This window comes from Myotis yumanensis, unplaced genomic scaffold (genome assembly GCF_028538775.1).
Source record: "Myotis yumanensis isolate MYYU_CA2020_CCGP unplaced genomic scaffold, mMyoYum1.0.hap1 SCAF_16, whole genome shotgun sequence".
NCBI lineage: Eukaryota > Metazoa > Chordata > Mammalia > Chiroptera > Vespertilionidae > Myotis > Myotis yumanensis.
The window spans coordinates 35,701,000-35,719,560 of NW_027223767.1; the positions used below are offsets into that span (position 1 = coordinate 35,701,000).

The 18,561-nt window shown below is 45.2% G+C and overlaps 1 protein-coding gene across 6 annotated transcripts in view; it reads left to right on the top strand.

Annotated features, from left to right (window-relative positions):
- The first annotated feature begins 12,804 nt into the window (after positions 1-12,804).
- The window catches only part of HELZ (helicase with zinc finger), a 134,991-nt gene continuing 129,234 nt past the window's right edge, over positions 12,805-18,561 (top strand). For 3 of the 6 annotated variants that reach the window (XM_070394932.1, XM_070394938.1, XM_070394937.1), the window contains exons 1-3: positions 12,808-12,848; positions 14,123-14,178; positions 18,041-18,097. The gene's annotated coding sequence lies outside the window, so the exon portion shown is untranslated. Of the gene's footprint in view, positions 12,849-14,122; positions 14,179-18,040; positions 18,098-18,561 lie in introns of all 6 variants that reach the window. The other 3 variants (XM_070394935.1, XM_070394934.1, XM_070394936.1) reach the window with 3 other exon arrangements.

The following is an 18,561-nucleotide window of genomic DNA, read 5'->3' on the forward strand; positions in this document are numbered from 1 at the left end:
CATTGCTCATCACAGACAAAAAGTGGAAACAACACAACTGCCCATCAACTGGTGAATGGATATATAAAGTGTGTCCTATCCATATATGTAATATTAATCATTAATAAAAATGAAGGAAAAAGGCAAATCTATAGAGACAGGGTAGTTTAGTGGTTGCCGGGGCCTGGAGGAAGGATGGGAAGTGACTTTTGTGGGTACAAGGTTTCTTTTTGAAGTGATGAAATATTCTAAAATTAGATAGTGGTGATGGTTGCACAACTCTGTAAGTGTACTGAAGACCATTAAATTGTACTTAAAATGGGTGGATTTTATGGTATGTAAATTATAGCTCATTAAACTGTGTGGGGCTTTTTAGTTGATTTTAGAGAGAAGGAGGGAAAGGGAGACGCTCTATCCACTGAGCCAAACCGGCTTAGGGTGATTATTTTTATTTACAGTGTTCATGGAGACAACCCCACATGCCTGGGTTTTTGCTTTCATGTTCTAAATTTCAGTCCTCATATGTCAATAAAGTGGTTTAAACATAAATACCCCTGCCTGGTATGGCTCAGTTGGTTGGGTGTCATAGCATGTACTAGGATGGTTACTGGTTCAATTCCCAGTCAAGGACACATGTCTGGGTCCAGGGCTCCATCCCTGGTAGGGGGCAGCAAATCACATAGATGCTTCTCTCACTCTCCATTCCTCTCTGTCTAAAAATCAATAAACTATTCTTTAAAAAAAGTAAGTAAATAATAAAAATAATAAATTTCAGCCCTCTTTGGAAGAGAACATAAAAGAGAAAGTGTTATAATATCACTATTGTGCAACCATCATAGTAGTAATTCATTCATGCAATAACCATCAACAGATGCTAAAATTGGTGGGTGAAAGCTGAAGGATCAAGAGCATAATACACAGTCTCAAAATATCTTTCCACAAAATACTTATTAATTGTACAAAGAGCAAATAATAACTTTGAGTGGAGAAATCTGGCAGACACCATCCTGACCAATGGTCAAAGTTAACATCACCAGCCCTGGCCAGGTAGCTCAGTTGGTTAGAGCATTGTCCTGATATGCCAAGGTTGTGGGTTCCATTCCTGGTCAGGGCTCATACAAGAATCAACCAATGAGTGCATAAGTAAGTGGAACAACAAATCTCTCTCTCTCTCTCTCTCTCTTTCTCTCTCTCTCCTTAACTCTCTCTCTTTCTCTCTCTTCAAAGTCAATAATAAAAAAAAAGAAACGACTTAGAAAAAAGTTACCATCACCAGTAATGGGACAAATGGCCACCATATGCCTTCTGATATGATGTACTAAGAACAAATGCACAAACTGAATCTAATCATGAGAAAAGCATCAGATGTACCCAGACTGCGAGGGACATTTTACAAAATAACTGACTCCTCAAAACTGTCAAAGTTATGAAAGACAGGGCAAGACAGAAAATTTTTCCAGATGGAAGAGGACTAGGAAGACATGAACGACAACAGTGCACCACATGATCTGGGGGTTCCTTTTGTTATAAAAAGACATCATTGGGAACAACTGGCAAAACCTGAAAGCGCCGTGTAGGGTAGCTAATATAGTATTGTATGAAGGTTACATCTTCTGATTTAGATAATCTCACTGTGGTTATGTTGCCACGAGCCCTCGTTTTTAGGACACACACCCTTAAAAGTGTTCATCGGTAAAGGGGCGATGTGTCAGCAACTTATTCTCAAATGTTTCAGGGAAAATCTCCGATATACAGAAAATGATAAAGCGAATGTGGTAACATGTTAGCATTTGGGGAATGTGGGTGAAGGCAGTATAGGACCTCTTTGTACTATTCCTGTAATTTGTTGGTAAGTCTGCAACTATGCCAGAAATGTTACAAAACGTTCAACTGTCTTCTGCCTCTGGATATTAAAGCTATTACTGGATGCCATTTGTGGCACCCAGGCAGTCTAGTAAACAGGTGAAAACAGGTCAAAAGGATTTTGAGTCATTAGAATCTCTTACCTTTATATCCATTCTCTCTACAAGGCCCATCCTTTTGCAATGGTCTAGGTAAATTTGATTTATATGACTTTATAAATTCTATATATTAGAATGTATGTTTGGTTACATATATTTCAAAAATAATAGTGGCTTAAAATGTGATTGCAGCCTCATGATCCAAGCTGGCCACTCAAGCTCCGGACAGCACATCGGCATCTTTCTTGTCAGTAGGAACTAGGAAGGAGCAAAGAAGGGTACCACCTTTAAGGACATTTTCTGGACACTGCACACAACAGTTCTGGTTACATCTCTTTGCTCCAGGACAACTTCTGGCTGCAAGAGAAACTATAAATTGCAGTCTGGGCAGCCTCATTCCATCAAAAAATCAAGGAGGGAAGAGAATGGATATTTGGATGTATCACAAGCTATATGCCAAAGCAAGAGAAAAATAATCAATAAGGAAAACCTTGCAATTACGATGTAAGTGACAATACTGGGACTGCCTGGTGGCATAGAGAATATCAGGTTTGGGGATGGGTGGCCTAGCACATGGAAATGGAGACACAACCCTGAGAATGCTCTTAGAAAGTAGGATGAGATACAGTTAAGATCTCAGTTTAAGAGCTGTGGTATAAGTGAGTAAGACTCCAACTGAACCGGGAGAAAGGGAAGAGAAGGAAGGCAAGAGGCAGGGAAGGAAGGGGTGAGAGGGGCCAAGCTAGGGAGAGATCAGGAATAACAGGATGGTCAAGTTCAGCAGCTCCAGCCTGCCTGAGGCTGGCTCTTCTGTCCCTGGGGCTGTGGCCTCTTACTTATCTGTAAGGAGAGTTCTGGGAGGGACAGCTTGATCTGATGTAAGGATCCATCCATCATCCTCTTGCAATTGTCATTTGTAGTGTTGAAGACTCTCTTGACTTCAAATAAAGCCTTTCTGTAAATAAATCAGGTGAGTGAACACGGGTAAGATGGCCAGAAAAAAAAAAAAAGGCTACACTGAAAAGAAACCCAACTGTGTGCAAGGAGGGATTTTAGTAACTCCTGACAAATCAACCCATGGCTTTGCTGCTGTCTTCTGCGACACAATGGCTGATATGATTGGAGGGCCCATTGTTGTGGCTCTGAGGAGACCTGAATACTGTAAAGCTGGTCATAAGGCTTTGGAGTCAATAGATTTATTTTTTTAGGCCCTTTATAGCAAAACCTTTTCTTGTGAGGACAATCATAAGGGATATTTTCCTTTCAGCCAAGTCTTTGGAGTAAAAAGATGTGTTTAGGTAAAATTACACACTTGAAGTTTCGGAGGGGATGGGCAAGTTTGTTCACAAGCACTTCATCTCTGGTAAAATGTTTACATTATCGCATCCTAGAACTGGAAGAGACCTTTCTCTCTGGGTATAAATATTTCTACAGAGGGCTGCAGAGATTAGAGTTTGCTTTGTTTATAGCAATCGGCTCCACCCGACTCATGAGAATTTCACGATTGTAGACCCTGGCCTGTGCCAAATAATTTCAAAATCTAACGCTGGTGAATTTTTGCAGGTTTTGCAAAAACAGTTTGCAAATCTGGATGCACATCCCTTTGATGAGTTTAGGCTGCGAGATCGAGATCGAGGGCCTGTAGCTGATCTCAGGAAATCATTACCCCGTGTCCCCAAACTGTTCTTTGGAAAGAAGGAGGGAAACCAAGATGCTAACCGAAGCAGTGACCAGGCAGTGGGAAAGTTCTGATGTCTCTGAGTCTAGACCCAAGCGATCAAACAAACTGCTCGGCCTATTAAAAACACATTGAAGGCAACACATTTCTGTGTCGTAACATGTGAGAGGGCAGGCTGCCAAGTACTTGGTTATGAATGTGGAATCCATGAAAGAAGAAAAAAAAGCCTTTGCACTTTGTCACTCTCTTCAGACTGGATTAACCCTATGGCATCAGAAATGGCCGAGAGATGCACTCTGGTCACTTGAACAGGGAGTTTTCTTTCTCTGCAGTGACTTTAGGTAAAAATGGCATATGGCTTCAGGGAGCCCTCTTATGTATGTAACTGGCCTGTAGGTAGAAAGTGTGTGGAAAACCTTCCTGAACCTTTCTACTGAAGAGAAAGATTCAAGTTAAGCTAAATAGAACAGAAAATGCCTAAGGGTTGTTTTTCCCCTTAAACTGAAATTTGACTTATAATTAAGACATACTTTGTTTTTTAGAAAGAAAGACCTCAGGGGCCTTTTTTTTTCTTCCTAGCTGGTTCTTAGCCAAAATCCTCGTGACTCCATTTTTGTGTGTGTGTGTGTGATATTAGAAGAGCAAAATCCTTAATCACTAAATCGAAGGGAATTTAAAGACCATTTGGTTCAACACCCCAATTTGGTGGGCAGGAAGACCCAAGGAAATGAATTAGCCCAAGATCTCATGGTAAACCAAGGCCAAGTCACTCACCCGTTTCCCCCCCGCCCGCCTAAATATATTTTTATTGATTTCAGAAGGGAGAGAGAGATAGAAACATTAGTGATGAGAGAGAATCATTGATTGGCTGCCTCCTGCACTCCCCACACTGAGGACTGAACCTGCAACCCTGGCATGTGCCCCGACCGGGAATTGAACCATGACCTCCTGGTCCATAGGTCAATGCTCAACCACTGAGCCACACCGGTGGGGCCAAGTCACTCATCTTTGAGTCTGGGCTTTTCCCAGCACGTCCAACACCTCCAGAGAGCAGGCTTCCATGTGAGGATTCATCACTGAACCGCATGCCTCTTGCTGGCTCTACTGAATGCAAAGCTCCACTCAACTTACAACTTCCCAGAAATATGGGAGTTGGGCTTGTGGGCCCTAAATGCTACTTCCAGTTGCAATAGAATCTGGGATGAAAAACTCTTCAGACACATTATTCTGAGTGCCATTTTCCTGCAGAAGAAATCTTGGTTCAATTGCAAATGCTTGTGTTTCTGGTTTGTTTTGTTTGCTTGTTTGATATGTTATTAACTGGAATATGGGAGAGGAAAGGCAGGAAGAAAATAAATGAGTGTTAACCAAAGCCTTTGAAAGTAGTAAGAGCTAACCTCATTGCAGGCTACATGATTATGCTACATGATGCTCTATCCAAGCAACGGTTTGAGATGCCTGTAATCATCACAGCAACCAATGGAAAGGCTATTTTATCATTCCCATTTTACAGATGGGGAAACTAGAGTAGAGAGAGGCCGGGGACTTCCCAGGGTTATCTGGTTATAGGAAGTAGCTGGGCCTTGGGGCAGAGTTTGTGCTTCACAGACAATGGGACTCCAGGCACAACATATGTTATTCTTCTCTAGACCTATCTTTAGAGGTATGGATTCTGCCTTCAAGTTGGCTCCTTCCTCTTCAACAGCTCTGTGGCCTTTATTTCCTTCCTGCTCTGCTGATTCAGGACCCCAGGAAGCCTAGCTTCCTGTCATGATCAGTGTGAGGACTGCCTGCAGAGATGCACACTCAGCAAAGTGGAGCCTGCAAAAGGTCAGAGAGCCTGAGGCAAAGGCAGCCCCACAGAGGTGCCTGTGCCAGCTCACACAGGGAAGCTATCTGACTGGGAGGGAGATGGAAGGGGGTGAATCATAAGAAAGAACTGAAAACCAAAAACAACATGGATGAGCTTGGGGGACATTATGCTACATGAAATAAGCCAGACCCAGAAAGACAAATACTGTGTGGTCTCACTTATATATGTGGGATCTGAAAATAGTCAAACTTTTAGAACCAGAAAGTAGAACTTTGGCTGCCAGGGGATGAGAGGTGGGGGGAATGGGAAGATGTTAAAGGGCACAACTTTCATTTATAAGGTGACAAGTTCTGGGGATCTACTATATGACATGGTGACTATAGTTAACAATACTGTATTGTACACTTGAAATTGTTAAGAGAGTAGATTTTAAGTGTTTTCACCCCAGCTCAATCCCCGAAAGAGGTAACTATGTAATTTGATGGATATATTAATTAACTTGATTGTGGTAATCATTTTACAGTATATACATATATTAAATGATCATGTTGTACACCTTAAAATATCACTTTGTACAACCCAGAAAAAATTAACAAGAAACAACTACTTCCCTACCTGGTTGAAAACTACCTTTTTTCTTATTTTCTAGCTTAATTGCATCATTGTCTGAGAATGTACCCTGTATGATTTACATCACTCGAAATTTGCCGAGACTTGCTATATTGTCTAGTATTGTCATAAACATTCCATGCACACCTAACAAGAACTTGTGATGTGCAGTAGTGGGTACAGTACTCTTTGCAGAGGGCAAAAGTAGGTCTACAGTTGTGAGTATAGGAAACTCAGAGTTTTTGTACTATTATTTTATTATTTTTCCATGCAAACAACTGTAAACATATGGATATACCATGTTTTTTAATCCATTCATTCGTTGACGGACACTTGGATTTCTTCCACCTTTTGGCTATTCTGAATAAGGCTGCTATGAACATGCATGTACAATATCTGTCTGAATCCTTCCTTTCAATTCTTTTGGGTGTATACCCAGAAGTGGGATTGCTGGGTCATATGGTAATTCTGTTTAATTTTTTAAAAAAATATTTTTATTGACTTCAGAGAGGAAGGGAGAGGGAGAGAGAGATAGAAACATCAATGATGAGAGAGAATCATTGATAGGCTGCTTCTAGCAGGCCCTCAGGCTTGTGCCCTTGACTGGAATCGAACTGGAGATCCTTTAGTTTGCAGGCCGACGCTCTGTACACTGAGCCAGACTGGCTAGGGCTCTTTTTTTTTTTTTTTTTTATTAATCCTCACCAGAGGATATTTTCCATTGATTTCTAGAGAGAGTGGAAGGGAGGGGGAGAGACAGAGACAAAAGTATTGATGTGATTGGTTGCCTGCCACACAGTGAGGTTATGTGCCCTTGACCAGAATTGAACCTGGGACCCTTCAGTCCACAGGCTGATGCTCTATCCACTGAGCCACACCAGCCAGAGCAATTCTGTTTAATTTTGTGAGGAACAGCCACAGTGTTTCCCATAGTGGCTGCACCATTTTATGTTTCCACTAGCAATGCGCAGGGTTCTGATTTCTCCACATCCTTGCCAAAACTTATTTCCTGTGTTGTTTTTTAATTTTTGATAATAGCTATCCTCATGGGTGTGAGGTGATACTTACTCTTGGCTCGAGTTGTTGACCAAAGCCCAGGGACCTAGGGCACAAGAATTTCAGAATCACCTCCTTGTTCTGTCTACCTTTGGTAGTTTTTCACTTTTGTTAAACCTTCCAGATGTGCTCAAGCATAGGTTTTGAAAAATATATTGTCCGTTTTAAGTCTGAATCACCTGGTCTACCATTACTTCTTTTCTATATCTCACATAGAAATGAAATTGAGCTAAAAAGTAGAAGGGGAGTGGTAAAATTCCAAGGATTTAATATATATATATATTTTTAACTCATGCTATCTCCCACTACTATATTTTAAGTGACTGAGAACAGATAACTTGATGGAGCACTTACAGTGGCTCAAATTAATGAGCAGTGAATTCTTGTTAGATTAAATGGGAAGAAAAAAGGAAATCCAGGAAGGAAAAAGGAGGGGGAAAGTAGAAAGGAAGAGTGAAGAAGGATTTGAGGGGAATCAGACTTGGAAAGAGGTAGAAGAAAAGAAAAAGGTAAAAACAGGGAAGAACAAAATTCAAGGGAACTCTATTCACTTTCACCAAAGTCTTGCAGCCAATGATTTTCTAGAAACTCACAGTTTCTACGTCTTAACAATAACAACAAGAAATCCTTCATCGTTCCTTCCTTACCAACCATTCACTAATTTTCATGATTGGTTGTGGAAAAGGCAATTCATTCATTCACTCAACAAATACTTATTAAGTATGTATTTTTTTGCCAAACTCTGTTCTGGACACTGAAGATAGACACAATAATAAACAAAATATTCAGAAGTCCTTGCCTTCACTGAGCTTCCAGTTCTAGTGGGCTTTAGTAGGTAAGGCATAGTAATTAAGATGCAAAATGCTATAACAAATAGATCGTAAGTTCTCAGGGGGTTAGCATACTAAAGGTCTGTTGTCTGATCAGCTTGGAGTCCAATGCACGTGTATTTGATTAGGCAGACTTCCACGTGCTCATTTAGAGTCACACTCTAAGTCCATTTGCAAGAACTAGTCACATGGCCCAGCTAGATTAGATGCAAGGGCAGCTAGGAAACCTAATTTTCAGCAACAAGCACAAGTCTTTGGTGATCAGCAAGCTAACATTTCACATGGAGAGAGATAGACAAGAAACCCAATAGCTGAACAAGTAACTTATTATGTTAGAAGGCGATGAATGCTATGGGAAACATAAAAGCAGGGGAATATAGAATGGTGTTGAAGAATATTAAATTTTATATCGAATGATGAGAAAGGGACTCATTGAGGTGAGCAAAGGCTTTAAGGATGTGAAGGAGTGAGCCACTTGGATATTATGGCTGAACTGAGCCAGAGGTAGAGAGGTGGCAGATGAAGTCAATCAAAGAGATGAGAAGAGACAAAATAGCCGAAACCGGTTTGGCTCAGTGGATAGAGCGTCGGCCTGCGGACTCAAGGGTCCCAGGTTCGATTCCGGTCAAGGGCATGTACCTGAGTTGCCGGCACATCCCCAGTGGGAGATGTGCAGGAGGCAGTTGATTGATGTTTCTCTCTCATCGATGTTTCTAACTCTCTATCTCTCTCCCTTCCTCTCTGTAAAAATTCAATAAAATATATTTAAAAAAAAAAAAAAGAAGAGACAAAATGTATGGGACTCCAGTTTCTCCTTTCAATGAGTGGAAATCAGAGAGTCATATATGCAGAGGTGGGAACAGGACTTGATTTAGCTGTATCAATACCAGTGTTGGCAGCTACGTTGAGAATATACCAGATGGGAGCCAAGTGGAGACTGTAGTGAATTGGACCAGAGTGGCCACAATGGAGGTGATGGGAAATGGTCAGATACCGAATATTTTTTTATTTTTATTTATTTTTATTTTTTTTATTTTTCGCTTAAAGTATTACAAAGGGTATTACATAAGTGTCCTTTTCCCCCCCCTGATACCGAATATTTTATAGGCAAACCAGGATTTGCAGATGAATTGGAGGTGGAGTTTGAGAAAAAGACAGAAGGGAATGTAGCCTGAGTAATTTTAAGGATGGAGTTTCTAATAACAAAGCTGAGGAAGACCATGGTGGAGCATGTCTGTAGGGGAGATCAAGAATTCACTCCTGGCCCTGCCGGTGTGGCTCAGTGGATGAGCGTGGACCTATGAACCAGGAGGTCACGATTGGATTCCCGATCATGCCGGGGCTGTGGGCTTGATCCCCAGTTGGGGGTGGGCATGAGACAGCCTATCAGTGATTCTCTTTCATCATCGATGTTTCTATCTCTCTCCCCCCACCCTTCCTCTCTGAAATCAATTAAAAAAAATATATATATAAAAGAATTCACTCCTGGAATGCTGAGTTTGGGATGTGTAGGAGAGAGCCACATGGAGATGCTGTTGGATAAGAGTGAAGCTCAGGAGAAAGCTATTGGCTAGAGCTTTAGGTCTGAAGTCCTTCCTCACTCATGGTAATGATGGTATTTAAATGCCTTGAGACTGAAGGAATGACGAGTGTGCATTTGAAGAAGAGACCTAGGACTGAGACTCGTGGCCATGAAGGGAATGGAGAAGGGAAAACGAGGAACAGCAAGGGGAGTGATTGAGGAATTATCTGGTGCTGTGTGTTCATCAGATCAGAAGCAGAATGAGGGTGGCATTAATGTTGGCCAAGGCTCTATTTCCCCCAACTCCATTCTTATCTGCCCATGTCTGGCTGTGCATAGTTGGAGTGATCTGAAGAGATGAAGGACAGGGCCCTTAGCAGCTCATTCCATGATTCTTCAGCATCCTCTTTCATCCCTACCCCTAGCTCTGATAAGTTTGGTCATTCATTCAACAAACATTTGCTGAGCATCTATATATGTGCCAGGCCCTGGTCCAGGCTCTGAATGAACAAGCCAGACAAGGCCTGTGTCCTTATGGAGTGTTTTGAGAGAGAGAGAGAGAGAGAGAGAGAGAGAGAGAGAAAGAGAAAACATTGTTGCCTCCTATATGTGCCCAGACTAGGAATTGAACCCACAACTTTCTGGTGCAAGGGAGAATGCTCCGACCAACTGAACCACATGGGTCGGGCCCTTATGGAGCTTAAACTCCAATGTGGGTGGCGCAGATAATAAACAGTCAACAAAGTGGTAAACAAGAAAATTTCTAACCCAGGGTTAAGGGAATAGAGGGTGACCTGCTTTGGTTAAGGGGATCACGAAAGTGGTCTTTGAGAAGGTGACATTTGAGCTGAGACCTGAGTGCTGAAAAGATGATCATCAGAGCTGGGGAACAAGGAAGGGAACCTCTGGAAGGAAGTCTGGGGTGCTGCAGGGGAGGAGAGAAGGCCAGTACAGAATCATGGTGAGGAAGGGGAGGCAGGAGCCACTTTACACAGGAGCTTGTGGCAGTGGTTAAGAACTTGGGTTTTATTCTGAGTGTGATGGGGACACTCCGGTGAGGTTAAGCAGAGGAGTAAGGAGATCCAGGTCAGATGGAGGAAGGACTGTAGGGGGCAGAGTGGAGGCAGGGAGGAGAGGAGGCTTTCCAGCCCTGGCAACACGTGGTGTTGGGACGAGGAAGGACCGGGATGCACCCTTGAGTGGATGAATGGGTCAGGCAGGCACGCAAATTAAGCGCTTCTTTGGATCAAGGCCTGTGGGCAAAGCAAGGGACCTACTTAAAGAACGCTTGGGAGGCACAGTCCTTGCCCTCAGCGCATTTAGTGTTTAATTACAGGAAACAGACCACACACCTAGAGGTGTCGTGTAAACACAAAGCAACCATTAAATCAGTGCACAGTTGTGGCTGAAGGGGAACTGGAAAGGGAGCGACCGGGGCACCCCGCGAAGAGACTTTGGAGCCTTTAAACCGGGCGGCGGCAGACTCCGGTCCACCGCCGGCTCGGCTGGGTCCCGGCTCCGGGCCCACGGCCCCGCGTGGCTGCCTGCGCTGGAAGGTCTCAGACCGTGGCTCCAGGCTCCAGTTTCCCAACTTCTAGCGAGCGCTGACAAAGCGGGTGACGAAGGGGAGGTCCCTCCGCGGCTCGCCGCCTTCTCGGCTGGGAGTGACTCATTACCTCGCTCCCTCCCTCGCGGCTGACCCGGGGCCAATGCCTTAATGAGCCTACACCTCACTCTACCCATCTGGCAGGGACAATTGCCTGGTGGAGTTTTTAGCTCCCCGGGGGCAGGGCTCGTGTCAGCAGCCGACCAGGTTCCTCGAGAGAGGCTTCTCGAAGGGTCCGGAGGAGCATAGAACCCCTTGGGGTAGCCCCACCGCCCGAGGCCCTCCCCACGCACCGAAGCAGGCGGCGTGTGAATGCCCGTGCATTCCTCCAATTTCAGTCCTCCAACAGCATTTTGTACTGAGTGCAGTTTCGCAAGTCTTGATGTCCTGGAGCATTTTCCCCCTTGGACACCTCTTTAAAAATTTGCTTGGGGAGGAAGAAGCAACCAGAGCAGGCCCCCAAAGTCTGCAGGGCCGCCCAGCAGCTCAGGGAAATGAGCGCGAGGGGACAGACCGACCGGCGCCAGGGCGCCCGGCGCAGCCGAAAGACGGCGGCGAGGATCGCCGAGAGAGCTCGGCTCCCCCGCAGAGCCCGCTGGCCCAGTGGAGGCCCCGGCGGCGGGGTCGCACGCCCGGGTCACCCGCCGGCATCGTGGCGCCCCCTATTTCCATCGCTCCCGCTCGCAGCCGGGCGACTACGTGCGTCCTTCCACCCGCCCTGGGCGGGGGTGGTGCCCGCAGTCTTTCCCTCGCCCCGCAGCTTGGACTCGTCACCCCGCAGGGACTCGCCGGGTGGACCCCGGCGGGCACACCCTCCCTGCAGCCCCCGACCCTCTCGGGTCCCTCCTGCGAGTCCGGGCGCGCCTCTGAGCCCGAGCCCGAGCCTGCAGCCGCGCTCCGCGTTACCTGCCCCGGGAAGTCACGATCTGCACGCACCCCGGGCAGCCAAAGTGTGGATTCGGGAGAGCCCGCATTCCTAGGGGAGGGGTTCCTAGCTAGAGGGTCTTGCATCACGTTACCGGCCGAGGGGGAGGAGAAGGCGGGAGGGAGAGTAAACAGCGCAAAAGTTGCGTTTTGTTGATTATTTCTCCCCATCCCCCCGCAAACGCGCTTCGACGCTGGTTGACTCGGGGACACCGAGTCGCCGGATCCCGGAGTCCGACGGCCCCGGAACGGTTTGTCAGGGCAGAGGCACCTTTCGGTCCAGGGATGCGGGAGTCAGAGCGCCGGCTGCTCGGCCGGGTGGCCGGGCCCTGAAGGCGACCCCCGGCTGCCCGGAGCGAGAAGCGGGTCGCCGGAGCCCGCCGCCGCGCACCCGAGATCTGGAGCAATAACAGACACATCATGCGCATAAATAAACCCATGAGCGACTCTTCGCTGCCGGCAGCAGGGAAACCTCGGGCTGATTAAATGCAGACGTGGGGTGTCTGCCAGAGCAGGAGGGTGGCGGGGCACAGGGAACCCGTGGAGGCGAGGGGTGGGGGGCGGGAGGGCACGGAGGGAGTCCGGGGCTGGAGCCGAGCGAAAAACCCAAAGCCACCTTTAAAAACACGAGGGTGACTTTTAAAGGCAAAGGACCCAGAGGAGGGAAAGGGGCCGGGCCGAGGGCGCCCGGGCCGGCCAGCCACGGGGAGCAACTTTCCGGGCGGGAGGTGCGGCCCGAGGGGCGGCGCCGGCGGCGGAGGCGGGAGTCGGGGGCCAAGGGGGGAGTCACTTTAAAGGCTCTTTCTTACCCATAATGCTTTGTGGGGACGTTGACAAGTGGATCCAAGATGGCGTAGAAAGTAATGACAGGTAAGTCCTGACTTCCCCCTTCTCTGCTGCCGGGACCGTTCCGCGCGGTGCCGGAGCCCTCCGGGGAGCGGGCCGGACTCCCCTCCGGTCCCCCGGGCCCCGGCCGCGGCGGCCCCGCGGCGGACTGAGGGCCCCGGCGGCCCGCGGCGGGGCCTCCGAAGCGGGGCGCTTCAAGGCGAGGCCCGGACGCTGGGGCTGTTTACAGCTTTTTCCCTCCTCGGTCCCCTTCTCCGCTGGGGGCCGCGGCGCCCCGGGCCCCCGGCGGCGGAGGGGGGGGCCCTGCCGTCCCGGGCCGCGAGTCGGCGGGAGGGCTCCCGGGCCCCGGCTCCCCGCGAGGGGGAGTCAGCCCCCTGCACGCTGCCCTCCGGGTCGCGGCTGGGGGTGGGGAGCGTGCGGGCCTCCCACGCCCCGCTCGTTCGCCCCCGCAGGGCCCGGACTCCCGCGCGGGCGGGGCGGGGCGGGGGCCGGCGGGTGGGCGCCGGGTTAAGTGGGTCAGGGGGGCGCCCCCGCCCTCCTCCGCCCAGAGCTGGGGCCTCCGCTTCACTTTCTTCCCCCCTTCCTCCGCCCCCTCTTCGGAAATTCTCTTTGGGCCACCGGCACATCAACAAACATGGAAACACACTTCCCCTCCCCGGAGGGTCCTTCGGGACGCCCTGCCCTGGGGCTCAGGGGTGCAGTTCTGTCTGGGGGCTCTGGTGCCTCTCCCCCCCGAGTTGTTTGAGCCTCTCCCCCCGCCCCCCGGGCCGAGGGGCCTCAGGTAGAGCTGGGAGCCGGGGTCTGAGGATGCTTTTTGGATTGATTGGGCTCCTTGGGTTTTGTTTGGAACTCAAAAGATTGTTGTTCCTTCTCCTTCACAACTTACACTTTTCAGGCCAATCATTGATGGAATATGTGTAACTCCTGGGCGCGGTGGGGGCCGGGGGAGTGGCCCTGGCTAGTTTTGTGGCTCATTTTACCCTCTCAAACTCACATTCATGGGTTTTCCTCCTCCATTTCTTCTTGTTTTTTTGGAAGTAAGGTCAGTCAGTGCTGAAAGAGATGACTTCTTAAGTTGTGGATTTTCAGAACGTTTGGTAATCTCTTTATCACACTGGAATTTTTTTGTTTTGAAGTAAGGCTTGTTTACAAGCTTCATCCCCTGGACCATCTTGGTAACTTTTTCCATTTGAAATTCCGATGCCCTCTCCCTCCAGGCTGATATGAAATGTTTGCTGCTGATGGTGACCGTGACTGGTTGGTGTGTAGACACATTTTACTTTTTCTGTTTACCTCAGGCCTTGGATGAAGTAATTGATCACTAAAGAACTACCGTGCTGGTGAGATGTGTCAGGTGAGCCGGCAGTTAAAAAGGATCGACCTTTTTTTTTTTTCCTTCTTTATTTTAATCAACTGGTGAGGGTAAGGCCGGGACTAAGTAATTTGATGGGGTCCACCTTTATTTTCCAAATCATTCATTCTGTCAGGTGGGCGTAGAGGCGAGGCTAGATTTTAGAAAGAAAAACACAAAAACACAAAAACAAACGTACCAAACTTTCTCAGTGGCTCCAACATCTACTGCCCTGGTGGAGCTGACCCAGAGCCGCATACTGTTAGCAGCTGTCTTTGATCAGGATCTTCACCAGGGGTGCTTATAGTTTGCCTATTTAAATTTCCTTGTGTAATTTTAGTTGGATGTCTTCATTTTACCCATGTTTCGGTGTCCATGTGTAAGTCCGCTTACTCTCCGTGGACGGTCGGGGATTGTGTCTGTGGGTCTGGTGTGCCCACAGACGGTGGGACTCTGGTGACGGACGGACACCATTTCCATTGCAAAGAATCCTGTCAGGCAGATTGGTCACTCCTGCTTTTATTTTCTGAAAAATGGAATAGTACTGGTCTCTCTCATAGTTATTTTGAAATAGAAAGGATAGCGTCGAGTTTTGTTTCGCTTACTAAGGATAAGTCTGGTTTGTCATTATTTTCTGGTCACACTTGGTGTGTGAATTCAAAGCGTTGCTTTATTTAATGTAACTTCTAATGCTTTGGATTTAAAGGACATTGATCATCGTGTTAGTAAACAGTTGGCATTTAGCACATGAGGAAAAGGAGAAAAGTTTGCTAATTTTACATTTTCCACAAGCAATCTTCTGAACTTTAAACGTATTTTACTATGATTTACTGAGAAAATTAAAGTTATGGTAGGTTGGTTACCGCAGGTTTTTGTGTGTGTGTGTGTTTTTTTTTTTAACACATCTGGGTAGCATTTGGGTTTTGAAATTCATATCTATCACAACATCTGTTTAAGAAGAGTAAGCTGTGCTTTATTTTTTTTGCAGATTGAAGCATACAATTGACATTTTACCTTAAAAAAACAAAACTCAGGAGAGAAAAGTGGACATAAACTAAGATACTTTTGTGAGTGCACGCATCACATTTGCTTGCATTTGAAACTCAGCAGTGCTTGTGTGTATTACATTTATTTTTATTCTTTGAAGAGCAAATGTGGATTTTAAAATTTATTTTCAGCGTATAGATGGAGGCATATTCTTGCCATAGGCTTCCCAATCTGAAACTTTGATCTTTTTTAAAAAAATTTACAGATTGCTTTGTGGAAAGGAACCAGTGACCTGCTTTTTGGCCTCTGGTGATGTTCATTTGCAGTCTACAATTTAATATTTAGAAATAAGTAATCTTGTGTGGCTAGTGTTGTTTGGCCTGTATTGTGTCAAGACGTTTTCCACAGTTTTCACACATGTGGACCATGTGAAGTGCTAGTATTCACTTCAAAGTGAAGTTAGTGGTTGGCCACCAAACAAGTTGTTACACAAATTCTTCTAAAATGGGAAATACCATAGTATTGAAGGTTGTGGTGAAGTAGAAGTCTGTGTCTTTGAGCTCAATAAAGACATAGCTTTTTTAGTCTGTCCTTTTGGCTGGGAAGCTAGGACACTATTTTTAGGTAAGGCTGTAGTTTTTGGGAGCCAGTAAGTAAGTACCTCTCTATCAGCTGGTAAACTTTTGCAGTTGTTAGCAAGAAGTTTCATTTTCTGACACCATAAATATTTAATCTGCATTGTTTTAAAGTCCATATACATTTATGGAGTGTCCAGTGTTTTACCAGAGAAAGAGAGGACTGATGCAAACAACAGGAGAAACCATTCCTACTTGCAAAGGGCCTTGTGCAGTTTAAAAATATACAGCATGTTCATGAATGGCTAAGAATATATTGCAGAGGGACTACAAATAAGTAGCCCAGATCTTATACATGCATTTTTGTTTTCTCTTTAAGAACTAGGCTTGGTATTGGTATTAAACACAAATTAGTCTATAATTGTCCGTCAGACTATATTTAAGAGCCAAATATAGGCCCAGCATAAGACATAAAAGGTCCTTTGGCTGTTGTTTCAAATGCATAGAAGATTTTAGGGCCAAGTTTATCAACTCACATGGGAGGGGGAGGGGCTACTTAAAAATTATAAGCAAGTTGTTCTGGTTGTTTATTTTCGTAAACTTAGATAAGTGTACATGCCAATATAATTTGATTTCTAAGTAATATTTTGAAATGTCTTCTAGGAGAGAACTATGATATGTGTGGAGAGTGTGGCCACACCAGCTTACAGTTCACTTAAATTGATGGGTGTAGTCAGGATTATTTCTGTAGCATTGGCTAGAAGGAGCATAAAATACAGTGGTCTGTCACTTCAGTGGTGGCTGAGTAATACTTTTGAGTAATCCTGAATTTAATAGAGTTAATAATTCTTTAAAAAATAATATTATAGATGTAGCATGAAGACTTTTAATTTACATATAATAATTTTTAAAAAGCTACCATCTGTTTAAAACATTGAAAGTTTTTCAACATACTACCAAACAGTCATACCAATTTGTTTACTTGTGTCAATTGTACCGGGTTACTTTTTCCAAGAGCAGAAAATTGTCTGGTAAAACCAGAATTTGTATATTCATCTTGCTTTTGAACAAAAACAAATAAACAGAAAACCAAAACTAATTGATTCATCCACAAGGTTCTTCAAAGAGTACATAGCATATTTTTTGACTGAACCATTCTGAAATGTGAATGTTTGTGATTTTTGTTATTTCTGTGCCACATTTGAGGTGTTCTTGCCACATCTGAATTTGCCTTTTTGCTTTCTTTTGTGGAAATTCTTGTGAAAAATAGTCCTATAAGGCGAGCTTCCTATCAGTAGGCATTATGTGTAACAATTGTTTTAAGATTTTTATTTTTACTCACTTATTTTATGCAAAACATGCATGCTATAGGAAGCAAATATGAGCAGTACTTAAGTGTCTGAAGTAAAAATAGAATAAAAGGGAAAGTCTCTGTTCTCCTTCCTCCATCTTTAGTCGTGTTCTCCTGAGCTGACCATAGAAAACAGTTGGTGTCATTTGGCTTTTGGGAGAGCTCTCTGGTGCTGAGGTGTATTGGTAGCAGTGAGAGCAGAGGGAGAAATAGGGAAGGCCTGGCCACTGAACTGTTCAGGTGTCATGCAGGGGCTATTCCACTCATTTCCTGTGATTTTAAGTAATATTGATAATCTTAAACTACCAGCAGTTGAAGATAATGGTGATTGAAACACTCCAACGGTTAATTCCATTGTCAGATTCGTAAAGTTTTTGATTTGTGGATATATTTTAAAGAAGTAAATATGAATAGAAATCATATAACTATAGGGCTGAGTGAATGGTGATAATTACCATCTGTGGGATTGTATCTCCTGTTGGCTTTTTATAACTTATTATCTCTCCTTTAATTCTCATAACAACTCCAAATAGTTGTTGTTATTTACATTTTGCAAAGGAGGAAATGCAGATTAAATGTGAGCTAACATAACAGCACAGTGCTGGTAAGGAGTGGTGCTGGTGTTCTGGCTTGGAGAGCCCGTGCTCTTTCCATTGTGCTCTCCTGCTTCTGTCCCGTCTGTCTTTATTCTCCAGACAAGGACTTTTAGGCCTGGAGAGGTCAGATGATTTGTCCAAGGTCACACAACTGAGTAGTAGCAACTTTAAACCAAACTTATATCTCTGGACTCTTATCTCAGAACTCTTGGTCCTGGCTGGTTATGCTACATATTTTTGAAATATTGTGGACCAAAAGACCATATGCTGTGAATATTGGATACAAAGGCTTCAGCACTGTGTCAGCAATGGTATTTTCTACCCCGTGTTTAAAAGCTCCCGTCTCTCTCTTTCAGAAATTATAAAGAGCTCTGATGGGCTATTTGGGTGATACCCAGTGCAGTGAACTGCAGGTGAGTAAAATATATGAGAGCCTTGTTTAGAAAACAAGAACTTGGTAATGTGCGAGAAAGAGACAGGATGAGAATATCTGAGACTAGATGAGAATATCTGGCCAGAAAGTATGAGGTGGGACAGGGTGGAAGAGTGGTGACCTGAGGTGCGGGTCCTGACTGCAGTGGCTGCTTCTGGAACAGACTGGATGATGCCGAGCAGCCTCTGCAGAGACCGCCTGCCGTTTGTCAGTCTGTATGAAGAGAAGTGAGGGTAGGTTAATCTTCCACTCTGTTCTGAATGAGTAACTGCACAGGGACTCAACCTATCAGCGTGATTGGAACTGGAGAGGTCCTTCAGTTTTTATGTCAACATTCTTGAGTGGTAATCACCCTATGCTCTGATGAACTTGGTTAACTATTAAATTGTTTGTTTTTTCTGTTATCTGCCATGCATATATTGTCATGAGTGACTATATATTTGC